Here is a 25043-nt window from a genome sequence, read left to right on the forward strand (position 1 = left end):
TCTGATACGTCCCCTATCTGGGGACCATATATTAAATGGATTTTTAGAACAGGGAGATGGAAAAAGAGCTTGCTCTGTCCACTCCACGCATTGACCTGGTATTGCAGTACCTCCAGGAACGGTGCACCCCTTCTTAACCCAGTTTCCAAAAGCAGAACTCGATTCACCTGATTCATATTAGCACGATTAGCGAATTGAAATGAATTTTTATCTAACACACTTTTTACTTGCTTTATTCATCCAAATAGCAAACTCATCACCACTCAACTTCACCAACTCTGCTATGTCCCGTGCAGTATCTTGTTGTCAGTCTAATCTAGATCATGTGTAATTGAATGGAATAGATCCCTTTTGGACAAAGTGGAGTCAGATGCTGCAGTGACCACAGGTGTGAGAGGATCTACAATTGGCATCTGGTGTTATCTCTCTGCTTCCACTCCAAATAAAGTTACCTGTTGTTACCTGAACGTCAAATACTAAGAATGGGCGGCCTATGAAAGAATTAGTACTTTCATTAAGTATACTAAACCGGCTAATTGGGAATAGACAAACTGTAAAAAGCCCTCTGAGAAAGCCCCTCTCTAACCTTTGTTAGTAAGCTTTTCTGTAGCCTGCCTGTTGATGTATTTTCGGTTTGAACAGTGCACAACATGAAGAGACGGAACACTGGCGGCTTGTCACAATGCCCCCCGATGACATCACAATAGCGCTGCTGCCTAGAAAACAAGCTGCGCAGAAGAAGTTGTTCTTTGGGTGGGAGGGTGGGCTAGTGGAAGGAGGGGGCAATCTCTTTTTTTCCCGGGTGGTAGGGGGATGACAGGAGAAGGGAAGCGGGTGGTGAGAAAGGTACAGAGGGCAGGGTTTGGGGGCTGGGAAGGAAAGGGAAAAGATTAGGGTTTGGGGATGATGAAAGGGCTTTCTACGGGTAAGGATGGCAAAGGGTGGCAGTGACGGAAAGTCAGGCAACCTGTCCTGTCCGTCTTTTTGTATCGTGAATTGGAAAGACTGCAAGGGGGAGGGGAGTTGCTTGCGCCCTAAAGGAGGAGTTATTCAGATTCATTGCAGTGGGCGGCGGCTGCAAAACGCACCATTCTTCTTGTTTTTGCTCTGCAAAGCAGCCTTTTCAAGGGTTGGCTTGGGTGACAAAATGTCTTGTGTAGGCGTGGGTTTGTCTCCCTCTCGCTCTCTCTCCCTAAGATGTGTCCGGCATAGGCCAGGGTGCCACTCGAGGCCCAAACCAATTCTGGTTATCGCTTCTCGGCCTTTTGGCTAAGATCAAGTGTAGTATCTGTTCTTATCAGTTTAATATCTGATACGTCCCCTATCTGGGGACCATATATTAAATGGATTTTTAGAACAGGGAGATGGAAAAAGAGCTTGCTCTGTCCACTCCACGCATTGACCTGGTATTGCAGTACCTCCAGGAACGGTGCACCCCTTCTTAACCCAGTTTCCAAAAGCAGAACTCGATTCACCTGATTCATATTAGCCCGATTAGCGAATTGAAATGAATTTTTATCTAACACACTTTTTACTTGCTTTATTCATCCAAATAGCAAACTCATCACCACTCAACTTCACCAACTCTGCTATGTCCCGTGCAGTATCTTGTTGTCAGTCTAATCTAGATCATGTGTAATTGAATGGAATAGATCCCTTTTGGACAAAGTGGAGTCAGATGCTGCAGTGACCACAGGTGTGAGAGGATCTACAATTGGCATCTGGTGTTATCTCTCTGCTTCCACTCCAAATAAAGTTACCTGTTGTTACCTGAACGTCAAATACTAAGAATGGGCGGCCTATGAAAGAATTAGTACTTTCATTAAGTATACTAAACCGGCTAATTGGGAATAGACAAACTGTAAAAAGCCCTCTGAGAAAGCCCCTCTCTAACCTTTGTTAGTAAGCTTTTCTGTAGCCTGCCTGTTGATGTATTTTCGGTTTGAACAGTGCACAACATGAAGAGACGGAACACTGGCGGCTTGTCACAATGCCCCCCGATGACATCACAATAGCGCTGCTGCCTAGAAAACAAGCTGCGCAGAAGAAGTTGTTCTTTGGGTGGGAGGGTGGGCTAGTGGAAGGAGGGGGCAATCTCTTTTTTTCCCGGGTGGTAGGGGGATGACAGGAGAAGGGAAGCGGGTGGTGAGAAAGGTACAGAGGGCAGGGTTTGGGGGCTGGGAAGGAAAGGGAAAAGATTAGGGTTTGGGGATGATGAAAGGGCTTTCTACGGGTAAGGATGGCAAAGGGTGGCAGTGACGGAAAGTCAGGCAACCTGTCCTGTCCGTCTTTTTGTATCGTGAATTGGAAAGACTGCAAGGGGGAGGGGAGTTGCTTGCGCCCTAAAGGAGGAGTTATTCAGATTCATTGCAGTGGGCGGCGGCTGCAAAACGCACCATTCTTCTTGTTTTTGCTCTGCAAAGCAGCCTTTTCAAGGGTTGGCTTGGGTGACAAAATGTCTTGTGTAGGCGTGGGTTTGTCTCCCTCTCGCTCTCTCTCCCTAAGATGTGTCCGGCATAGGCCAGGGTGCCACTCGAGGCCCAAACCAATTCTGGTTATCGCTTCTCGGCCTTTTGGCTAAGATCAAGTGTAGTATCTGTTCTTATCAGTTTAATATCTGATACGTCCCCTATCTGGGGACCATATATTAAATGGATTTTTAGAACAGGGAGATGGAAAAAGAGCTTGCTCTGTCCACTCCACGCATTGACCTGGTATTGCAGTACCTCCAGGAACGGTGCACCCCTTCTTAACCCAGTTTCCAAAAGCAGAACTCGATTCACCTGATTCATATTAGCCCGATTAGCGAATTGAAATGAATTTTTATCTAACACACTTTTTACTTGCTTTATTCATCCAAATAGCAAACTCATCACCACTCAACTTCACCAACTCTGCTATGTCCCGTGCAGTATCTTGTTGTCAGTCTAATCTAGATCATGTGTAATTGAATGGAATAGATCCCTTTTGGACAAAGTGGAGTCAGATGCTGCAGTGACCACAGGTGTGAGAGGATCTACAATTGGCATCTGGTGTTATCTCTCTGCTTCCACTCCAAATAAAGTTACCTGTTGTTACCTGAACGTCAAATACTAAGAATGGGCGGCCTATGAAAGAATTAGTACTTTCATTAAGTATACTAAACCGGCTAATTGGGAATAGACAAACTGTAAAAAGCCCTCTGAGAAAGCCCCTCTCTAACCTTTGTTAGTAAGCTTTTCTGTAGCCTGCCTGTTGATGTATTTTCGGTTTGAACAGTGCACAACATGAAGAGACGGAACACTGGCGGCTTGTCACAATGCCCCCCGATGACATCACAATAGCGCTGCTGCCTAGAAAACAAGCTGCGCAGAAGAAGTTGTTCTTTGGGTGGGAGGGTGGGCTAGTGGAAGGAGGGGGCAATCTCTTTTTTTCCCGGGTGGTAGGGGGATGACAGGAGAAGGGAAGCGGGTGGTGAGAAAGGTACAGAGGGCAGGGTTTGGGGGCTGGGAAGGAAAGGGAAAAGATTAGGGTTTGGGGATGATGAAAGGGCTTTCTACGGGTAAGGATGGCAAAGGGTGGCAGTGACGGAAAGTCAGGCAACCTGTCCTGTCCGTCTTTTTGTATCGTGAATTGGAAAGACTGCAAGGGGGAGGGGAGTTGCTTGCGCCCTAAAGGAGGAGTTATTCAGATTCATTGCAGTGGGCGGCGGCTGCAAAACGCACCATTCTTCTTGTTTTTGCTCTGCAAAGCAGCCTTTTCAAGGGTTGGCTTGGGTGACAAAATGTCTTGTGTAGGCGTGGGTTTGTCTCCCTCTCGCTCTCTCTCCCTAAGATGTGTCCGGCATAGGCCAGGGTGCCACTCGAGGCCCAAACCAATTCTGGTTATCGCTTCTCGGCCTTTTGGCTAAGATCAAGTGTAGTATCTGTTCTTATCAGTTTAATATCTGATACGTCCCCTATCTGGGGACCATATATTAAATGGATTTTTAGAACAGGGAGATGGAAAAAGAGCTTGCTCTGTCCACTCCACGCATTGACCTGGTATTGCAGTACCTCCAGGAACGGTGCACCCCTTCTTAACCCAGTTTCCAAAAGCAGAACTCGATTCACCTGATTCATATTAGCCCGATTAGCGAATTGAAATGAATTTTTATCTAACACACTTTTTACTTGCTTTATTCATCCAAATAGCAAACTCATCACCACTCAACTTCACCAACTCTGCTATGTCCCGTGCAGTATCTTGTTGTCAGTCTAATCTAGATCATGTGTAATTGAATGGAATAGATCCCTTTTGGACAAAGTGGAGTCAGATGCTGCAGTGACCACAGGTGTGAGAGGATCTACAATTGGCATCTGGTGTTATCTCTCTGCTTCCACTCCAAATAAAGTTACCTGTTGTTACCTGAACGTCAAATACTAAGAATGGGCGGCCTATGAAAGAATTAGTACTTTCATTAAGTATACTAAACCGGCTAATTGGGAATAGACAAACTGTAAAAAGCCCTCTGAGAAAGCCCCTCTCTAACCTTTGTTAGTAAGCTTTTCTGTAGCCTGCCTGTTGATGTATTTTCGGTTTGAACAGTGCACAACATGAAGAGACGGAACACTGGCGGCTTGTCACAATGCCCCCCGATGACATCACAATAGCGCTGCTGCCTAGAAAACAAGCTGCGCAGAAGAAGTTGTTCTTTGGGTGGGAGGGTGGGCTAGTGGAAGGAGGGGGCAATCTCTTTTTTTCCCGGGTGGTAGGGGGATGACAGGAGAAGGGAAGCGGGTGGTGAGAAAGGTACAGAGGGCAGGGTTTGGGGGCTGGGAAGGAAAGGGAAAAGATTAGGGTTTGGGGATGATGAAAGGGCTTTCTACGGGTAAGGATGGCAAAGGGTGGCAGTGACGGAAAGTCAGGCAACCTGTCCTGTCCGTCTTTTTGTATCGTGAATTGGAAAGACTGCAAGGGGGAGGGGAGTTGCTTGCGCCCTAAAGGAGGAGTTATTCAGATTCATTGCAGTGGGCGGCGGCTGCAAAACGCACCATTCTTCTTGTTTTTGCTCTGCAAAGCAGCCTTTTCAAGGGTTGGCTTGGGTGACAAAATGTCTTGTGTAGGCGTGGGTTTGTCTCCCTCTCGCTCTCTCTCCCTAAGATGTGTCCGGCATAGGCCAGGGTGCCACTCGAGGCCCAAACCAATTCTGGTTATCGCTTCTCGGCCTTTTGGCTAAGATCAAGTGTAGTATCGTTCGAAAAGGTGGTTTAAGGCTCCGGCCACCTTAGTACAATGATGCAATGCACACTGGAAGGTTGCGCTTGTTAGTACTTTGGGAGGATAGTATATCCATCTAGAGGAAACCATGGCCCTACCAGGATCGAGGCTATTAGACTGAGTAAGTGTGGGGGCTATGGTGCAATGTGCCCCAGGATTGACGACCCTGGAGTGAGTCTGAGCTTGCTGGCTTGGGACCCCGGCGAGCCTTGGGCTCTGTAGCACACCGTACCTTGCCCTTTCATACTTTCTGAGCATATTGCTCTATCCTGGCCTTCTGGCTAGGAAGGGAAATTTTTATAATCATGGTCGGAGGTCCGTTCAGCTTTGGGCTGAGAAACCAACACCCGGTTGGAGGTCCGGGTCAGCTTTGGCTGAGAAACCAACACCCGGTTGGAGGTCCGGGTCAGCTTCGGCTGAGAAACCAACACCCGGTTGGAGGTCCGGGTCAGCTTCGGCTGAGAAACCAACACCCGGTTGGAGGTCCGGGTCAGCTTCGGCTGAGAAACCAACACCCGGTTGGAGGTCCGGTTAGCCTTGGGCTGAGAAACCAACACCGGTTGACGGTCCGGGCAGTTTCGGCTGCGACACCAACAACTAGTAGCTCTCTACTCCACTTGGGTAAGATGCCTGGATGGACGCTGGGAGCAACGACAAGGCTCAACCAGGCTTCGGCTTGGGGGAGCACCGAAGATCCCTGACCCTTGCTGTGGCCTTCTGGCTCGGAGGGACGGGGTTGATTTTTGGGGACCCTCTCCTCACGGAGGGGTCCACACGAATCCTAGCCTTTGCACTGTTTTTGGTGTGACTTCGGTCATGCATTTTTTGCGGTGCTTTGGAAAGCTTCATTAAATCAAAATCTGTTCTTATCAGTTTAATATCTGATACGTCCCCTATCTGGGGACCATATATTAAATGGATTTTTAGAACAGGGAGATGGAAAAAGAGCTTGCTCTGTCCACTCCACGCATTGACCTGGTATTGCAGTACCTCCAGGAACGGTGCACCCCTTCTTAACCCAGTTTCCAAAAGCAGAACTCGATTCACCTGATTCATATTAGCCCGATTAGCGAATTGAAATGAATTTTTATCTAACACACTTTTTACTTGCTTTATTCATCCAAATAGCAAACTCATCACCACTCAACTTCACCAACTCTGCTATGTCCCGTGCAGTATCTTGTTGTCAGTCTAATCTAGATCATGTGTAATTGAATGGAATAGATCCCTTTTGGACAAAGTGGAGTCAGATGCTGCAGTGACCACAGGTGTGAGAGGATCTACAATTGGCATCTGGTGTTATCTCTCTGCTTCCACTCCAAATAAAGTTACCTGTTGTTACCTGAACGTCAAATACTAAGAATGGGCGGCCTATGAAAGAATTAGTACTTTCATTAAGTATACTAAACCGGCTAATTGGGAATAGACAAACTGTAAAAAGCCCTCTGAGAAAGCCCCTCTCTAACCTTTGTTAGTAAGCTTTTCTGTAGCCTGCCTGTTGATGTATTTTCGGTTTGAACAGTGCACAACATGAAGAGACGGAACACTGGCGGCTTGTCACAATGCCCCCCGATGACATCACAATAGCGCTGCTGCCTAGAAAACAAGCTGCGCAGAAGAAGTTGTTCTTTGGGTGGGAGGGTGGGCTAGTGGAAGGAGGGGGCAATCTCTTTTTTTCCCGGGTGGTAGGGGGATGACAGGAGAAGGGAAGCGGGTGGTGAGAAAGGTACAGAGGGCAGGGTTTGGGGGCTGGGAAGGAAAGGGAAAAGATTAGGGTTTGGGGATGATGAAAGGGCTTTCTACGGGTAAGGATGGCAAAGGGTGGCAGTGACGGAAAGTCAGGCAACCTGTCCTGTCCGTCTTTTTGTATCGTGAATTGGAAAGACTGCAAGGGGGAGGGGAGTTGCTTGCGCCCTAAAGGAGGGGTTATTCAGATTCATTGCAGTGGGCGGCGGCTGCAAAACGCACCATTCTTCTTGTTTTTGCTCTGCAAAGCAGCCTTTTCAAGGGTTGGCTTGGGTGACAAAATGTCTTGTGTAGGCGTGGGTTTGTCTCCCTCTCGCTCTCTCTCCCTAAGATGTGTCCGGCATAGGCCAGGGTGCCACTCGAGGCCCAAACCAATTCTGGTTATCGCTTCTCGGCCTTTTGGCTAAGATCAAGTGTAGTATCGTTCGAAAAGGTGGTTTAAGGCTCCGGCCACCTTAGTACAATGATGCAATGCACACTGGAAGGTTGCGCTTGTTAGTACTTTGGGAGGATAGTATATCCATCTAGAGGAAACCATGGCCCTACCAGGATCGAGGCTATTAGACTGAGTAAGTGTGGGGGCTATGGTGCAATGTGCCCCAGGATTGACGACCCTGGAGTGAGTCTGAGCTTGCTGGCTTGGGACCCCGGCGAGCCTTGGGCTCTGTAGCACACCGTACCTTGCCTTTTCATACTTTCTGAGCATATTGCTCTATCCCGGCCTTCTGGCTAGGAAGGGAAATTTTTATAATCATGGTCGGAGGTCCGTTCAGCTTTGGGCTGAGAAACCAACACCCGGTTGGAGGTCTGGGTCAGCTTTGGCTGAGAAACCAACACCCGGTTGGAGGTCCGGGTCAGCTTCGGCTGAGAAACCAACACCCGGTTGGAGGTCCGGGTCAGCTTCGGCTGAGAAACCAACACCCGGTTGGAGGTCCGGGTCAGCTTCGGCTGAGAAACCAACACCCGGTTGGAGGTCCGGTTAGCCTTGGGCTGAGAAACCAACACCGGTTGACGGTCCGGGCAGTTTCGGCTGCGAAACCAACAACTAGTAGCTCTCTACTCCACTTGGGTAAGATGCCTGGGTGGACGCTGGGAGCAACGACAAGGCTCAACCAGGCTTCGGCATGGGGGAGCACCGAAGATCCCTGACCCTTGCTGTGGCCTTCTGGCTCGGAGGGACGGGGTTGATTTTTGGGGACCCTCTCCTCACGGAGGGGTCCACACGAATCCTAGCCTTTGCACTGTTTTTGGTGTGACTTTGGTCATGCATTTTTTGCGGTGCTTTGGAAAGCTTCATTAAATCAAAAATCTGTTCTTATCAGTTTAATATCTGATACGTCCCCTATCTGGGGACCATATATTAAATGGATTTTTAGAACAGGGAGATGGAAAAAGAGCTTGCTCTGTCCACTCCACGCATTGACCTGGTATTGCAGTACCTCCAGGAACGGTGCACCCCTTCTTAACCCAGTTTCCAAAAGCAGAACTCGATTCACCTGATTCATATTAGCCCGATTAGCGAATTGAAATGAATTTTTATCTAACACACTTTTTACTTGCTTTATTCATCCAAATAGCAAACTCATCACCACTCAACTTCACCAACTCTGCTATGTCCCGTGCAGTATCTTGTTGTCAGTCTAATCTAGATCATGTGTAATTGAATGGAATAGATCCCTTTTGGACAAAGTGGAGTCAGATGCTGCAGTGACCACAGGTGTGAGAGGATCTACAATTGGCATCTGGTGTTATCTCTCTGCTTCCACTCCAAATAAAGTTACCTGTTGTTACCTGAACGTCAAATACTAAGAATGGGCGGCCTATGAAAGAATTAGTACTTTCATTAAGTATACTAAACCGGCTAATTGGGAATAGACAAACTGTAAAAAGCCCTCTGAGAAAGCCCCTCTCTAACCTTTGTTAGTAAGCTTTTCTGTAGCCTGCCTGTTGATGTATTTTCGGTTTGAACAGTGCACAACATGAAGAGACGGAACACTGGCGGCTTGTCACAATGCCCCCCGATGACATCACAATAGCGCTGCTGCCTAGAAAACAAGCTGCGCAGAAGAAGTTGTTCTTTGGGTGGGAGGGTGGGCTAGTGGAAGGAGGGGGCAATCTCTTTTTTTCCCGGGTGGTAGGGGGATGACAGGAGAAGGGAAGCGGGTGGTGAGAAAGGTACAGAGGGCAGGGTTTGGGGGCTGGGAAGGAAAGGGAAAAGATTAGGGTTTGGGGATGATGAAAGGGCTTTCTACGGGTAAGGATGGCAAAGGGTGGCAGTGACGGAAAGTCAGGCAACCTGTCCTGTCCGTCTTTTTGTATCGTGAATTGGAAAGACTGCAAGGGGGAGGGGAGTTGCTTGCGCCCTAAAGGAGGAGTTATTCAGATTCATTGCAGTGGGCGGCGGCTGCAAAACGCACCATTCTTCTTGTTTTTGCTCTGCAAAGCAGCCTTTTCAAGGGTTGGCTTGGGTGACAAAATGTCTTGTGTAGGCGTGGGTTTGTCTCCCTCTCGCTCTCTCTCCCTAAGATGTGTCCGGCATAGGCCAGGGTGCCACTCGAGGCCCAAACCAATTCTGGTTATCGCTTCTCGGCCTTTTGGCTAAGATCAAGTGTAGTATCTGTTCTTATCAGTTTAATATCTGATACGTCCCCTATCTGGGGACCATATATTAAATGGATTTTTAGAACAGGGAGATGGAAAAAGAGCTTGCTCTGTCCACTCCACGCATTGACCTGGTATTGCAGTACCTCCAGGAACGGTGCACCCCTTCTTAACCCAGTTTCCAAAAGCAGAACTCGATTCACCTGATTCATATTAGCCCGATTAGCGAATTGAAATGAATTTTTATCTAACACACTTTTTACTTGCTTTATTCATCCAAATAGCAAACTCATCACCACTCAACTTCACCAACTCTGCTATGTCCCGTGCAGTATCTTGTTGTCAGTCTAATCTAGATCATGTGTAATTGAATGGAATAGATCCCTTTTGGACAAAGTGGAGTCAGATGCTGCAGTGACCACAGGTGTGAGAGGATCTACAATTGGCATCTGGTGTTATCTCTCTGCTTCCACTCCAAATAAAGTTACCTGTTGTTACCTGAACGTCAAATACTAAGAATGGGCGGCCTATGAAAGAATTAGTACTTTCATTAAGTATACTAAACCGGCTAATTGGGAATAGACAAACTGTAAAAAGCCCTCTGAGAAAGCCCCTCTCTAACCTTTGTTAGTAAGCTTTTCTGTAGCCTGCCTGTTGATGTATTTTCGGTTTGAACAGTGCACAACATGAAGAGACGGAACACTGGCGGCTTGTCACAATGCCCCCCGATGACATCACAATAGCGCTGCTGCCTAGAAAACAAGCTGCGCAGAAGAAGTTGTTCTTTGGGTGGGAGGGTGGGCTAGTGGAAGGAGGGGGCAATCTCTTTTTTTCCCGGGTGGTAGGGGGATGACAGGAGAAGGGAAGCGGGTGGTGAGAAAGGTACAGAGGGCAGGGTTTGGGGGCTGGGAAGGAAAGGGAAAAGATTAGGGTTTGGGGATGATGAAAGGGCTTTCTACGGGTAAGGATGGCAAAGGGTGGCAGTGACGGAAAGTCAGGCAACCTGTCCTGTCCGTCTTTTTGTATCGTGAATTGGAAAGACTGCAAGGGGGAGGGGAGTTGCTTGCGCCCTAAAGGAGGAGTTATTCAGATTCATTGCAGTGGGCGGCGGCTGCAAAACGCACCATTCTTCTTGTTTTTGCTCTGCAAAGCAGCCTTTTCAAGGGTTGGCTTGGGTGACAAAATGTCTTGTGTAGGCGTGGGTTTGTCTCCCTCTCGCTCTCTCTCCCTAAGATGTGTCCGGCATAGGCCAGGGTGCCACTCGAGGCCCAAACCAATTCTGGTTATCGCTTCTCGGCCTTTTGGCTAAGATCAAGTGTAGTCCCTTCATTGGGTTTGCCTTGGTCTTGGCTGGGAGGGGCCCGGGCTTGCACAACCGCCGGCCTCGGGGATTGTTGCGCCTTTTGGTGCTTACGTCCCCTTGTGGCTAGTGGTTCCTGGGCTCGGGAGGCGATCACCCAGGCACTGCGCTTTTGTGTGGTGGCCTGCTGGCCTTCGGGGCTACCTTGATTCTGAAAATTGCGGATGAAATCTCATCTGTTCTTATCAGTTTAATATCTGATACGTCCCCTATCTGGGGACCATATATTAAATGGATTTTTAGAACAGGGAGATGGAAAAAGAGCTTGCTCTGTCCACTCCACGCATTGACCTGGTATTGCAGTACCTCCAGGAACGGTGCACCCCTTCTTAACCCAGTTTCCAAAAGCAGAACTCGATTCACCTGATTCATATTAGCCCGATTAGCGAATTGAAATTAATTTTTATCTAACACACTTTTTACTTGCTTTATTCATCCAAATAGCAAACTCATCACCACTCAACTTCACCAACTCTGCTATGTCCCGTGCAGTATCTTGTTGTCAGTCTAATCTAGATCATGTGTAATTGAATGGAATAGATCCCTTTTGGACAAAGTGGAGTCAGATGCTGCAGTGACCACAGGTGTGAGAGGATCTACAATTGGCATCTGGTGTTATCTCTCTGCTTCCACTCCAAATAAAGTTACCTGTTGTTACCTGAACGTCAAATACTAAGAATGGGCGGCCTATGAAAGAATTAGTACTTTCATTAAGTATACTAAACCGGCTAATTGGGAATAGACAAACTGTAAAAAGCCCTCTGAGAAAGCCCCTCTCTAACCTTTGTTAGTAAGCTTTTCTGTAGCCTGCCTGTTGATGTATTTTCGGTTTGAACAGTGCACAACATGAAGAGACGGAACACTGGCGGCTTGTCACAATGCCCCCCGATGACATCACAATAGCGCTGCTGCCTAGAAAACAAGCTGCGCAGAAGAAGTTGTTCTTTGGGTGGGAGGGTGGGCTAGTGGAAGGAGGGGGCAATCTCTTTTTTTCCCGGGTGGTAGGGGGATGACAGGAGAAGGGAAGCGGGTGGTGAGAAAGGTACAGAGGGCAGGGTTTGGGGGCTGGGAAGGAAAGGGAAAAGATTAGGGTTTGGGGATGATGAAAGGGCTTTCTACGGGTAAGGATGGCAAAGGGTGGCAGTGACGGAACGTCAGGCAACCTGTCCTGTCCGTCTTTTTGTATCGTGAATTGGAAAGACTGCAAGGGGGAGGGGAGTTGCTTGCGCCCTAAAGGAGGAGTTATTCAGATTCATTGCAGTGGGCGGCGGCTGCAAAACGCACCATTCTTCTTGTTTTTGCTCTGCAAAGCAGCCTTTTCAAGGGTTGGCTTGGGTGACAAAATGTCTTGTGTAGGCGTGGGTTTGTCTCCCTCTCGCTCTCTCTCCCTAAGATGTGTCCGGCATAGGCCAGGGTGCCACTCGAGGCCCAAACCAATTCTGGTTATCGCTTCTCGGCCTTTTGGCTAAGATCAAGTGTAGTATCTGTTCTTATCAGTTTAATATCTGATACGTCCCCTATCTGGGGACCATATATTAAATGGATTTTTAGAACAGGGAGATGGAAAAAGAGCTTGCTCTGTCCACTCCACGCATTGACCTGGTATTGCAGTACCTCCAGGAACGGTGCACCCCTTCTTAACCCAGTTTCCAAAAGCAGAACTCGATTCACCTGATTCATATTAGCCCGATTAGCGAATTGAAATGAATTTTTATCTAACACACTTTTTACTTGCTTTATTCATCCAAATAGCAAACTCATCACCACTCAACTTCACCAACTCTGCTATGTCCCGTGCAGTATCTTGTTGTCAGTCTAATCTAGATCATGTGTAATTGAATGGAATAGATCCCTTTTGGACAAAGTGGAGTCAGATGCTGCAGTGACCACAGGTGTGAGAGGATCTACAATTGGCATCTGGTGTTATCTCTCTGCTTCCACTCCAAATAAAGTTACCTGTTGTTACCTGAACGTCAAATACTAAGAATGGGCGGCCTATGAAAGAATTAGTACTTTCATTAAGTATACTAAACCGGCTAATTGGGAATAGACAAACTGTAAAAAGCCCTCTGAGAAAGCCCCTCTCTAACCTTTGTTAGTAAGCTTTTCTGTAGCCTGCCTGTTGATGTATTTTCGGTTTGAACAGTGCACAACATGAAGAGACGGAACACTGGCGGCTTGTCACAATGCCCCCCGATGACATCACAATAGCGCTGCTGCCTAGAAAACAAGCTGCGCAGAAGAAGTTGTTCTTTGGGTGGGAGGGTGGGCTAGTGGAAGGAGGGGGCAATCTCTTTTTTTCCCGGGTGGTAGGGGGATGACAGGAGAAGGGAAGCGGGTGGTGAGAAAGGTACAGAGGGCAGGGTTTGGGGGCTGGGAAGGAAAGGGAAAAGATTAGGGTTTGGGGATGATGAAAGGGCTTTCTACGGGTAAGGATGGCAAAGGGTGGCAGTGACGGAAAGTCAGGCAACCTGTCCTGTCCGTCTTTTTGTATCGTGAATTGGAAAGACTGCAAGGGGGAGGGGAGTTGCTTGCGCCCTAAAGGAGGAGTTATTCAGATTCATTGCAGTGGGCGGCGGCTGCAAAACGCACCATTCTTCTTGTTTTTGCTCTGCAAAGCAGCCTTTTCAAGGGTTGGCTTGGGTGACAAAATGTCTTGTGTAGGCGTGGGTTTGTCTCCCTCTCGCTCTCTCTCCCTAAGATGTGTCCGGCATAGGCCAGGGTGCCACTCGAGGCCCAAACCAATTCTGGTTATCGCTTCTCGGCCTTTTGGCTAAGATCAAGTGTAGTATCTGTTCTTATCAGTTTAATATCTGATACGTCCCCTATCTGGGGACCATATATTAAATGGATTTTTAGAACAGGGAGATGGAAAAAGAGCTTGCTCTGTCCACTCCACGCATTGACCTGGTATTGCAGTACCTCCAGGAACGGTGCACCCCTTCTTAACCCAGTTTCCAAAAGCAGAACTCGATTCACCTGATTCATATTAGCCCGATTAGCGAATTGAAATGAATTTTTATCTAACACACTTTTTACTTGCTTTATTCATCCAAATAGCAAACTCATCACCACTCAACTTCACCAACTCTGCTATGTCCCGTGCAGTATCTTGTTGTCAGTCTAATCTAGATCATGTGTAATTGAATGGAATAGATCCCTTTTGGACAAAGTGGAGTCAGATGCTGCAGTGACCACAGGTGTGAGAGGATCTACAATTGGCATCTGGTGTTATCTCTCTGCTTCCACTCCAAATAAAGTTACCTGTTGTTACCTGAACGTCAAATACTAAGAATGGGCGGCCTATGAAAGAATTAGTACTTTCATTAAGTATACTAAACCGGCTAATTGGGAATAGACAAACTGTAAAAAGCCCTCTGAGAAAGCCCCTCTCTAACCTTTGTTAGTAAGCTTTTCTGTAGCCTGCCTGTTGATGTATTTTCGGTTTGAACAGTGCACAACATGAAGAGACGGAACACTGGCGGCTTGTCACAATGCCCCCCGATGACATCACAATAGCGCTGCTGCCTAGAAAACAAGCTGCGCAGAAGAAGTTGTTCTTTGGGTGGGAGGGTGGGCTAGTGGAAGGAGGGGGCAATCTCTTTTTTTCCCGGGTGGTAGGGGGATGACAGGAGAAGGGAAGCGGGTGGTGAGAAAGGTACAGAGGGCAGGGTTTGGGGGCTGGGAAGGAAAGGGAAAAGATTAGGGTTTGGGGATGATGAAAGGGCTTTCTACGGGTAAGGATGGCAAAGGGTGGCAGTGACGGAAAGTCAGGCAACCTGTCCTGTCCGTCTTTTTGTATCGTGAATTGGAAAGACTGCAAGGGGGAGGGGAGTTGCTTGCGCCCTAAAGGAGGAGTTATTCAGATTCATTGCAGTGGGCGGCGGCTGCAAAACGCACCATTCTTCTTGTTTTTGCTCTGCAAAGCAGCCTTTTCAAGGGTTGGCTTGGGTGACAAAATGTCTTGTGTAGGCGTGGGTTTGTCTCCCTCTCGCTCTCTCTCCCTAAGATGTGTCCGGCATAGGCCAGGGTGCCACTCGAGGCCCAAACCAATTCTGGTTATCGCTTCTCGGCCTTTTGGCTAAGATCAAGTGTAGTATCTGTTCTTATCAGTTTAATATCTGATACGTCCCCTATCTGGGGACCATATATTAAATGGATTTTTAGAACAGGGAGATGGAAAAAGAGCTTGCTCTGTCCACTCCACGCATTGACCTGGTATTGCAGTACCTCCAGGAACGGTGCACCCCTTCTTAACCCAGTTTCCAAAAGCAGAACTCGATTCACCTGATTCATATTAGCCCGATTAGCGAATTGAAATGAATTTTTATCTAACACACTTTTTACTTGCTTTATTCATCCAAATAGCAAACTCATCACCACTCAACTTCACCAACTCTGCTATGTCCCGTGCAGTATCTTGTTGTCAGTCTAATCTAGATCATGTGTAATTGAATGGAATAGATCCCTTTTGGACAAAGTGGAGTCAGATGCTGCAGTGACCACAGGTGTGAGAGGATCTACAATTGGCATCTGGTGTTATCTCTCTGCTTCCACTCCAAATAAAGTTACCTGTTGTTACCTGAACGTCAAATACTAAGAATGGGCGGCCTATGAAAGAATTAGTACTTTCATTAAGTATACTAAACCGGCTAATTGGGAATAGACAAACTGTAAAAAGCCCTCTGAGAAAGCCCCTCTCTAACCTTTGTTAGTAAGCTTTTCTGTAGCCTGCCTGTTGATGTATTTTCGGTTTGAACAGTGCACAACATGAAGAGACGGAACACTGGCGGCTTGTCACAATGCCCCCCGATGACATCACAATAGCGCTGCTGCCTAGAAAACAAGCTGCGCAGAAGAAGTTGTTCTTTGGGTGGGAGGGTGGGCTAGTGGAAGGAGGGGGCAATCTCTTTTTTTCCCGGATGGTAGGGGGATGACAGGAGAAGGGAAGCGGGTGGTGAGAAAGGTACAGAGGGCAGGGTTTGGGGGCTGGGAAGGAAAGGGAAAAGATTAGGGTTTGGGGATGATGAAAGGGCTTTCTACGGGTAAGGATGGCAAAGGGTGGCAGTGACGGAAAGTCAGGCAACCTGTCCTGTCCGTCTTTTTGTATCGTGAATTGGAAAGACTGCAAGGGGGAGGGGAGTTGCTTGCGCCCTAAAGGAGGAGTTATTCAGATTCATTGCAGTGGGCGGCGGCTGCAAAACGCACCATTCTTCTTGTTTTTGCTCTGCAAAGCAGCCTTTTCAAGGGTTGGCTTGGGTGACAAAATGTCTTGTGTAGGCGTGGGTTTGTCTCCCTCTCGCTCTCTCTCCCTAAGATGTGTCCGGCATAGGCCAGGGTGCCACTCGAGGCCCAAACCAATTCTGGTTATCGCTTCTCGGCCTTTTGGCTAAGATCAAGTGTAGTATCTGTTCTTATCAGTTTAATATCTGATACGTCCCCTATCTGGGGACCATATATTAAATGGATTTTTAGAACAGGGAGATGGAAAAAGAGCTTGCTCTGTCCACTCCACGCATTGACCTGGTATTGCAGTACCTCCAGGAACGGTGCACCCCTTCTTAACCCAGTTTCCAAAAGCAGAACTCGATTCACCTGATTCATATTAGCCCGATTAGCGAATTGAAATGAATTTTTATCTAACACACTTTTTACTTGCTTTATTCATCCAAATAGCAAACTCATCACCACTCAACTTCACCAACTCTGCTATGTCCCGTGCAGTATCTTGTTGTCAGTCTAATCTAGATCATGTGTAATTGAATGGAATAGATCCCTTTTGGACAAAGTGGAGTCAGATGCTGCAGTGACCACAGGTGTGAGAGGATCTACAATTGGCATCTGGTGTTATCTCTCTGCTTCCACTCCAAATAAAGTTACCTGTTGTTACCTGAACGTCAAATACTAAGAATGGGCGGCCTATGAAAGAATTAGTACTTTCATTAAGTATACTAAACCGGCTAATTGGGAATAGACAAACTGTAAAAAGCCCTCTGAGAAAGCCCCTCTCTAACCTTTGTTAGTAAGCTTTTCTGTAGCCTGCCTGTTGATGTATTTTCGGTTTGAACAGTGCACAACATGAAGAGACGGAACACTGGCGGCTTGTCACAATGCCCCCCGATGACATCACAATAGCGCTGCTGCCTAGAAAACAAGCTGCGCAGAAGAAGTTGTTCTTTGGGTGGGAGGGTGGGCTAGTGGAAGGAGGGGGCAATCTCTTTTTTTCCCGGGTGGTAGGGGGATGACAGGAGAAGGGAAGCGGGTGGTGAGAAAGGTACAGAGGGCAGGGTTTGGGGGCTGGGAAGGAAAGGGAAAAGATTAGGGTTTGGGGATGATGAAAGGGCTTTCTACGGGTAAGGATGGCAAAGGGTGGCAGTGACGGAAAGTCAGGCAACCTGTCCTGTCCGTCTTTTTGTATCGTGAATTGGAAAGACTGCAAGGGGGAGGGGAGTTGCTTGCGCCCTAAAGGAGGAGTTATTCAGATTCATTGCAGTGGGCGGCGGCTGCAAAACGCACCATTCTTCTTGTTTTTGCTCTGCAAAGCAGCCTTTTCAAGGGTTGGCTTGGGTGACAAAATGTCTTGTGTAGGCGTGGGTTTGTCTCCCTCTCGCTCTCTCTCCCTAAGATGTGTCCGGCATAGGCCAGGGTGCCACTCGAGGCCCAAACCAATTCTGGTTATCGCTTCTCGGCCTTTTGGCTAAGATCAAGTGTAGTATCTGTTCTTATCAGTTTAATATCTGATACGTCCCCTATCTGGGGACCATATATTAAATGGATTTTTAGAACAGGGAGATGGAAAAAGAGCTTGCTCTGTCCACTCCACGCATTGACCTGGTATTGCAGTACCTCCAGGAACGGTGCACCCCTTCTTAACCCAGTTTCCAAAAGCAGAACTCGATTCACCTGATTCATATTAGCCCGATTAGCGAATTGAAATGAATTTTTATCTAACACACTTTTTACTTGCTTTATTCATCCAAATAGCAAACTCATCACCACTCAACTTCACCAACTCTGCTATGTCCCGTGCAGTATCTTGTTGTCAGTCTAATCTAGATCATGTGTAATTGAATGGAATAGATCCCTTTTGGACAAAGTGGAGTCAGATGCTGCAGTGACCACAGGTGTGAGAGGATCTACAATTGGCATCTGGTGTTATCTCTCTGCTTCCACTCCAAATAAAGTTACCTGTTGTTACCTGAACGTCAAATACTAAGAATGGGCGGCCTATGAAAGAATTAGTACTTTCATTAAGTATACTAAACCGGCTAATTGGGAATAGACAAACTGTAAAAAGCCCTCTGAGAAAGCCCCTCTCTAACCTTTGTTAGTAAGCTTTTCTGTAGCCTGCCTGTTGATGTATTTTCGGTTTGAACAGTGCACAACATGAAGAGACGGAACACTGGCGGCTTGTCACAATGCCCCCCGATGACATCACAATAGCGCTGCTGCCTAGAAAACAAGCTGCGCAGAAGAAGTTGTTCTTTGGGTGGGAGGGTGGGCTAGTGGAAGGAGGGGGCAATCTCTTTTTTTCCCGGGTGGTAGGGGGATGACAGGAGAAGGGAAGCGGGTGGTGAGAAAGGTACAGAGGGCAGGGTTTGGGGGCTGGGAAGGAAAGGGAAAAGATTAGGGTTTGGGGATGATGAAAGGGCTTTCTACGGGTAAGGATGGCAAAGGGTGGCAGTGACGGAAAGTCAGGCAACCTGTCCTGTCCGTCTTTTTGTATCGTGAATTGGAAAGACTGCAAGGGGGAGGGGAGTTGCTTGCGCCCTAAAGGAGGAGTTATTCAGATTCATTGCAGTGGGCGGCGGCTGCAAAACGCACCATTCTTCTTGTTTTTGCTCTGCAAAGCAGCCTTTTCAAGGGTTGGCTTGGGTGACAAAATGTCTTGTGTAGGCGTGGGTTTGTCTCCCTCTCGCTCTCTCTCCCTAAGATGTGTCCGGCATAGGCCAGGGTGCCACTCGAGGCCCAAACCAATTCTGGTTATCGCTTCTCGGCCTTTTGGCTAAGATCAAGTGTAGTCCCTTCATTGGGTTTGCCTTGGTCTTGGCTGGGAGGGGCCCGGGCTTGCACAACCGCCGGCCTCGGGGATTGTTGCGCCTTTTGGTGCTTACGTCCCCTTATGGCTGGTGGTTCCTGGGCTCGGGAGGCGATCACCTGCGGCACTGCGCTTTTGTGTGGTGGCCGATGACCGTTTTCTGAAATTTGCGGATGAAATCTCATCTGTTCTTATCAGTTTAATATCTGATACGTCCCCTATCTGGGGACCATATATTAAATGGATTTTTAGAACAGGGAGATGGAAAAAGAGCTTGCTCTGTCCACTCCACGCATTGACCTGGTATTGCAGTACCTCCAGGAACGGTGCACCCCTTCTTAACCCAGTTTCCAAAAGCAGAACTCGATTCACCTGATTCATATTAGCCCGATTAGCGAATTGAAATGAATTTTTATCTAACACACTTTTTACTTGCTTTATTCATCCAAATAGCAAACTCATCACCACTCAACTTCACCAACTCTGCTATGTCCCGTGCAGTATCTTGTTGTCAGTCTAATCTAGATCATGTGTAATTGAATGGAATAGATCCCTTTTGGACAAAGTGGAGTCAGATGCTGCAGTGACCACAGGTGTGAGAGGATCTACAATTGGCATCTGGTGTTATCTCTCTGCTTCCACTCCAAATAAAGTTACCTGTTGTTACCTGAACGTCAAATACTAAGAATGGGCGGCCTATGAAAGAATTAGTACTTTCATTAAGTATACTAAACCGGCTAATTGGGAATAGACAAACTGTAAAAAGCCCTCTGAGAAAGCCCCTCTCTAACCTTTGTTAGTAAGCTTTTCTGTAGCCTGCCTGTTGATGTATTTTCGGTTTGAACAGTGCACAACATGAAGAGACGGAACACTGGCGGCTTGTCACAATGCCCCCCGATGACATCACAATAGCGCTGCTGCCTAGAAAACAAGCTGCGCAGAAGAAGTTGTTCTTTGGGTGGGAGGGTGGGCTAGTGGAAGGAGGGGGCAATCTCTTTTTTTCCCGGGTGGTAGGGGGATGACAGGAGAAGGGAAGCGGGTGGTGAGAAAGGTACAGAGGGCAGGGTTTGGGGGCTGGGAAGGAAAGGGAAAAGATTAGGGTTTGGGGATGATGAAAGGGCTTTCTACGGGTAAGGATGGCAAAGGGTGGCAGTGACGGAAAGTCAGGCAACCTGTCCTGTCCGTCTTTTTGTATCGTGAATTGGAAAGACTGCAAGGGGGAGGGGAGTTGCTTGCGCCCTAAAGGAGGAGTTATTCAGATTCATTGCAGTGGGCGGCGGCTGCAAAACGCACCATTCTTCTTGTTTTTGCTCTGCAAAGCAGCCTTTTCAAGGGTTGGCTTGGGTGACAAAATGTCTTGTGTAGGCGTGGGTTTGTCTCCCTCTCGCTCTCTCTCCCTAAGATGTGTCCGGCATAGGCCAGGGTGCCACTCGAGGCCCAAACCAATTCTGGTTATCGCTTCTCGGCCTTTTGGCTAAGATCAAGTGTAGTGTTGTTCGAAGAGGTGGTTTAAGCTCCAGGCCACCTTAGTACAATGATACAATGCACACTGGAAGGTTGCGCTTGCTAGTACTCTGGGTGGATAGTATATTCATCTAGAGGAAAACATGGCCCTACCAGGATCGAGGCTATTAGACTGAGTAAGGGTGGGGGGCTATGGTACAACGTGCCCCAGGACTGACGACCCTGGAGTGAGTCTGAGCTTGCTGGCTTGGGACCCCGGCAAGCCTTGGGCTCTGTAGCACACCGTACCTTGCCTTTTCATACTTTTTGAGCATATTACCCTATCCCGGCCTTCTGGCTAGGAAGGGAAATTTTTATAATCCCGGTCGGAGGTCTGGTCAGCTTTGGGCTGAGAAACTAACACCCGGTTGGAGGTCTGGGTCAGCTTCGGCTGAGAAACCAACACCCGGTTGGAGGTCTGGGTCAGCTTCGGCTGAGAAACCAACACCCGGTTGGAGGTCCGGTTAGCCTTGGGCTGAGAAACCAACACCGGTTGACGGTCCGGGCAGTTTTGGCTGCGAAACCAACAACTAGTAGCTCTCTACTCCACTTGGGTAAGATGCCTGGGTGGACGCTGGGAGCAACGACAAGGCTCAACCAGGCTTCAGCTTGGGGGAGCACCGAAGATCCCTGACCCTTGCTGTGGCCTTCTGGCTCGGAGGGACGGGGTTGATTTTTGGGGACCCTCTCCTCACGGTGGGGTCTACACGAATCCTAGCCTTTGCACTGTTTTTGGTGTGACTTCGGTCATGCTTTTTTTGTGGTGCTTTGGAAAGCTTCATTAAATCAAAAATCTGTTCTTATCAGTTTAATATCTGATACGTCCCCTATCTGGGGACCATATATTAAATGGATTTTTAGAACAGGGAGATGGAAAAAGAGCTTGCTCTGTCCACTCCACGCATTGACCTGGTATTGCAGTACCTCCAGGAACGGTGCACCCCTTCTTAACCCAGTTTCCAAAAGCAGAACTCGATTCACCTGATTCATATTAGCCCGATTAGCGAATTGAAATGAATTTTTATCTAACACACTTTTTACTTGCTTTATTCATCCAAATAGCAAACTCATCACCACTCAACTTCACCAACTCTGCTATGTCCCGTGCAGTATCTTGTTGTCAGTCTAATCTAGATCATGTGTAATTGAATGGAATAGATCCCTTTTGGACAAAGTGGAGTCAGATGCTGCAGTGACCACAGGTGTGAGAGGATCTACAATTGGCATCTGGTGTTATCTCTCTGCTTCCACTCCAAATAAAGTTACCTGTTGTTACCTGAACGTCAAATACTAAGAATGGGCGGCCTATGAAAGAATTAGTACTTTCATTAAGTATACTAAACCGGCTAATTGGGAATAGACAAACTGTAAAAAGCCCTCTGAGAAAGCCCCTCTCTAACCTTTGTTAGTAAGCTTTTCTGTAGCCTGCCTGTTGATGTATTTTCGGTTTGAACAGTGCACAACATGAAGAGACGGAACACTGGCGGCTTGTCACAATGCCCCCCGATGACATCACAATAGCGCTGCTGCCTAGAAAACAAGCTGCGCAGAAGAAGTTGTTCTTTGGGTGGGAGGGTGGGCTAGTGGAAGGAGGGGGCAATCTCTTTTTTTCCCGGGTGGTAGGGGGATGACAGGAGAAGGGAAGCGGGTGGTGAGAAAGGTACAGAGGGCAGGGTTTGGGGGCTGGGAAGGAAAGGGAAAAGATTAGGGTTTGGGGATGATGAAAGGGCTTTCTACGGGTAAGGATGGCAAAGGGTGGCAGTGACGGAAAGTCAGGCAACCTGTCCTGTCCGTCTTTTTGTATCGTGAATTGGAAAGACTGCAAGGGGGAGGGGAGTTGCTTGCGCCCTAAAGGAGGAGTTATTCAGATTCATTGCAGTGGGCGGCGGCTGCAAAACGCACCATTCTTCTTGTTTTTGCTCTGCAAAGCAGCCTTTTCAAGGGTTGGCTTGGGTGACAAAATGTCTTGTGTAGGCGTGGGTTTGTCTCCCTCTCGCTCTCTCTCCCTAAGATGTGTCCGGCATAGGCCAGGGTGCCACTCGAGGCCCAAACCAATTCTGGTTATCGCTTCTCGGCCTTTTGGCTAAGATCAAGTGTAGTATCTGTTCTTATCAGTTTAATATCTGATACGTCCCCTATCTGGGGACCATATATTAAATGGATTTTTAGAACAGGGAGATGGAAAAAGAGCTTGCTCTGTCCACTCCACGCATTGACCTGGTATTGCAGTACCTCCAGGAACGGTGCACCCCTTCTTAACCCAGTTTCCAAAAGCAGAACTCGATTCACCTGATTCATATTAGCCCGATTAGCGAATTGAAATGAATTTTTATCTAACACACTTTTTACTTGCTTTATTCATCCAAATAGCAAACTCATCACCACTCAACTTCACCAACTCTGCTATGTCCCGTGCAGTATCTTGTTGTCAGTCTAATCTAGATCATGTGTAATTGAATGGAATAGATCCCTTTTGGACAAAGTGGAGTCAGATGCTGCAGTGACCACAGGTGTGAGAGGATCTACAATTGGCATCTGGTGTTATCTCTCTGCTTCCACTCCAAATAAAGTTACCTGTTGTTACCTGAACGTCAAATACTAAGAATGGGCGGCCTATGAAAGAATTAGTACTTTCATTAAGTATACTAAACCGGCTAATTGGGAATAGACAAACTGTAAAAAGCCCTCTGAGAAAGCCCCTCTCTAACCTTTGTTAGTAAGCTTTTCTGTAGCCTGCCTGTTGATGTATTTTCGGTTTGAACAGTGCACAACATGAAGAGACGGAACACTGGCGGCTTGTCACAATGCCCCCCGATGACATCACAATAGCGCTGCTGCCTAGAAAACAAGCTGCGCAGAAGAAGTTGTTCTTTGGGTGGGAGGGTGGGCTAGTGGAAGGAGGGGGCAATCTCTTTTTTTCCCGGGTGGTAGGGGGATGACAGGAGAAGGGAAGCGGGTGGTGAGAAAGGTACAGAGGGCAGGGTTTGGGGGCTGGGAAGGAAAGGGAAAAGATTAGGGTTTGGGGATGATGAAAGGGCTTTCTACGGATAAGGATGGCAAAGGGTGGCAGTGACGGAAAGTCAGGCAACCTGTCCTGTCCGTCTTTTTGTATCGTGAATTGGAAAGACTGCAAGGGGGAGGGGAGTTGCTTGCGCCCTAAAAGAGGAGTTATTCAGATTCATTGCAGTGGGCGGCGGCTGCAAAACGCACCATTCTTCTTGTTTTTGCTCTGCAAAGCAGCCTTTTCAAGGGTTGGCTTGGGTGACAAAATGTCTTGTGTAGGCGTGGGTTTGTCTCCCTCTCGCTCTCTCTCCCTAAGATGTGTCCGGCATAGGCCAGGGTGCCACTCGAGGCCCAAACCAATTCTGGTTATCGCTTCTCGGCCTTTTGGCTAAGATCAAGTGTAGTGTTGTTCGAAGAGGTGGTTTAAGCTCCAGGCCACCTTAGTACAATGATACAATGCACACTGGAAGGTTGCGCTTGCTAGTACTCTGGGTGGATAGTATATTCATCAAGAGGAAAACATGGCCCTACCAGGATCGAGGCTATTAGACTGAGTAAGGGTGGGGGGCTATGGTACAACGTGCCCCAGGACTGACGACCCTGGAGTGAGTCTGAGCTTGCTGGCTTGGGACCCCGGCAAGCCTTGGGCTCTGTAGCACACCGTACCTTGCCTTTTCATACTTTTTGAGCATATTACCCTATCCTGGCCTTCTGGCTAGGAAGGGAAATTTTTTTAATCCCGGTCGGAGGTCTGGTCAGCTTTGGGCTGAGAAACTAACACCCGGTTGGAGGTCCGGGTCAGCTTCGGCTGAGAAACCAACACCTGGTTGGAGGTCTGGGTCAGCTTCGGCTGAGAAACCAACACCCGGTTGGAGGTCCGGTTAGCCTTGGGCTGAGAAACCAACACCGGTTGACGGTCCGGGCAGTTTCGGCTGCGAAACCAACAACTAGTAGCTCTCTACTCCACTTGGGTAAGATGCCTGGGTGGATGCTGGGAGCAACAACAAGGCTCAACCAGGCTTCGGCTTGGGGGAGCACCGAAGATCCCTGACCCTTGCTGTGGCCTTCTGGCTCGGAGGGACGGGGTTGATTTTTGGGGACCCTCTCCTCACGGTGGGGTCCACACGAATCCTAGCCTTTGCACTGTTTTTGGTGTGACTTCGGTCATGCATTTTTTGTGGTGCTTTGGAAAGCTTCATTAAATCAAAAAATCTGTTCTTATCAGTTTAATATCTGATACGTCCCCTATCTGGGGACCATATATTAAATGGATTTTTAGAACAGGGAGATGGAAAAAGAGCTTGCTCTGTCCACTCCACGCATTGACCTGGTATTGCAGTACCTCCAGGAACGGTGCACCCCTTCTTAACCCAGTTTCCAAAAGCAGAACTCGATTCACCTGATTCATATTAGCCCGATTAGCGAATTGAAATGAATTTTTATCTAACACACTTTTTACTTGCTTTATTCATCCAAATAGCAAACTCATCACCACTCAACTTCACCAACTCTGCTATGTCCCGTGCAGTATCTTGTTGTCAGTCTAATCTAGAT

At 47.8% G+C, this 25043-nt stretch overlaps 16 non-coding genes and 3 pseudogenes across 16 annotated transcripts; all 19 read left to right on the plus strand.

The window, feature by feature from the left end:
- Positions 1-132, plus strand: LOC142279554 (U2 spliceosomal RNA; annotated as a pseudogene; the record flags this gene model as incomplete).
- A 1117-nt stretch (positions 133-1249) lies between these two features.
- Positions 1250-1440, plus strand: LOC142279528 (U2 spliceosomal RNA). Its single transcript, XR_012742137.1, has one exon. It is a non-coding gene; the product is annotated as a U2 spliceosomal RNA (small nuclear RNA).
- A 1117-nt stretch (positions 1441-2557) lies between these two features.
- Positions 2558-2748, plus strand: LOC142279541 (U2 spliceosomal RNA). The gene has a single exon (XR_012742148.1). It is a non-coding gene; the product is annotated as a U2 spliceosomal RNA (small nuclear RNA).
- Positions 2749-3865: 1117 nt separating this feature from the next.
- Positions 3866-4056, plus strand: LOC142279553 (U2 spliceosomal RNA). Its single transcript, XR_012742159.1, has one exon. It is a non-coding gene; the product is annotated as a U2 spliceosomal RNA (small nuclear RNA).
- A 1117-nt stretch (positions 4057-5173) lies between these two features.
- LOC142279555 (U2 spliceosomal RNA) lies at positions 5174-5315 on the plus strand (annotated as a pseudogene).
- Positions 5316-6054: 739 nt separating this feature from the next.
- Positions 6055-6250, plus strand: LOC142279550 (U2 spliceosomal RNA). Its single transcript, XR_012742156.1, has one exon. It is a non-coding gene; the product is annotated as a U2 spliceosomal RNA (small nuclear RNA).
- A 1117-nt stretch (positions 6251-7367) lies between these two features.
- Positions 7368-7509, plus strand: LOC142279556 (U2 spliceosomal RNA; annotated as a pseudogene).
- Positions 7510-8252: 743 nt separating this feature from the next.
- LOC142279546 (U2 spliceosomal RNA) lies at positions 8253-8445 on the plus strand. Its single transcript, XR_012742153.1, has one exon. It is a non-coding gene; the product is annotated as a U2 spliceosomal RNA (small nuclear RNA).
- Positions 8446-9562: 1117 nt separating this feature from the next.
- LOC142279557 (U2 spliceosomal RNA) lies at positions 9563-9753 on the plus strand. The gene has a single exon (XR_012742160.1). It is a non-coding gene; the product is annotated as a U2 spliceosomal RNA (small nuclear RNA).
- A 1336-nt stretch (positions 9754-11089) lies between these two features.
- LOC142279552 (U2 spliceosomal RNA) lies at positions 11090-11273 on the plus strand. Its single transcript, XR_012742158.1, has one exon. It is a non-coding gene; the product is annotated as a U2 spliceosomal RNA (small nuclear RNA).
- A 1117-nt stretch (positions 11274-12390) lies between these two features.
- LOC142279558 (U2 spliceosomal RNA) lies at positions 12391-12581 on the plus strand. Its single transcript, XR_012742161.1, has one exon. It is a non-coding gene; the product is annotated as a U2 spliceosomal RNA (small nuclear RNA).
- A 1117-nt stretch (positions 12582-13698) lies between these two features.
- LOC142279529 (U2 spliceosomal RNA) lies at positions 13699-13889 on the plus strand. Its single transcript, XR_012742138.1, has one exon. It is a non-coding gene; the product is annotated as a U2 spliceosomal RNA (small nuclear RNA).
- Positions 13890-15006: 1117 nt separating this feature from the next.
- LOC142279530 (U2 spliceosomal RNA) lies at positions 15007-15197 on the plus strand. The gene has a single exon (XR_012742139.1). It is a non-coding gene; the product is annotated as a U2 spliceosomal RNA (small nuclear RNA).
- Positions 15198-16314: 1117 nt separating this feature from the next.
- LOC142279531 (U2 spliceosomal RNA) lies at positions 16315-16505 on the plus strand. The gene has a single exon (XR_012742140.1). It is a non-coding gene; the product is annotated as a U2 spliceosomal RNA (small nuclear RNA).
- A 1117-nt stretch (positions 16506-17622) lies between these two features.
- LOC142279533 (U2 spliceosomal RNA) lies at positions 17623-17813 on the plus strand. The gene has a single exon (XR_012742141.1). It is a non-coding gene; the product is annotated as a U2 spliceosomal RNA (small nuclear RNA).
- Positions 17814-19135: 1322 nt separating this feature from the next.
- On the plus strand, positions 19136-19320 carry LOC142279551 (U2 spliceosomal RNA). Its single transcript, XR_012742157.1, has one exon. It is a non-coding gene; the product is annotated as a U2 spliceosomal RNA (small nuclear RNA).
- A 1920-nt stretch (positions 19321-21240) lies between these two features.
- LOC142279545 (U2 spliceosomal RNA) lies at positions 21241-21432 on the plus strand. The gene has a single exon (XR_012742152.1). It is a non-coding gene; the product is annotated as a U2 spliceosomal RNA (small nuclear RNA).
- A 1117-nt stretch (positions 21433-22549) lies between these two features.
- Positions 22550-22740, plus strand: LOC142279534 (U2 spliceosomal RNA). Its single transcript, XR_012742142.1, has one exon. It is a non-coding gene; the product is annotated as a U2 spliceosomal RNA (small nuclear RNA).
- A 1919-nt stretch (positions 22741-24659) lies between these two features.
- LOC142279547 (U2 spliceosomal RNA) lies at positions 24660-24853 on the plus strand. Its single transcript, XR_012742154.1, has one exon. It is a non-coding gene; the product is annotated as a U2 spliceosomal RNA (small nuclear RNA).
- Positions 24854-25043: the final 190 nt, after the last annotated feature.

The sequence above is a fragment of the Anomaloglossus baeobatrachus genome, unplaced genomic scaffold (assembly GCF_048569485.1).
Source record: "Anomaloglossus baeobatrachus isolate aAnoBae1 unplaced genomic scaffold, aAnoBae1.hap1 Scaffold_4356, whole genome shotgun sequence".
Classification (NCBI taxonomy): domain Eukaryota; kingdom Metazoa; phylum Chordata; class Amphibia; order Anura; family Aromobatidae; genus Anomaloglossus; species Anomaloglossus baeobatrachus.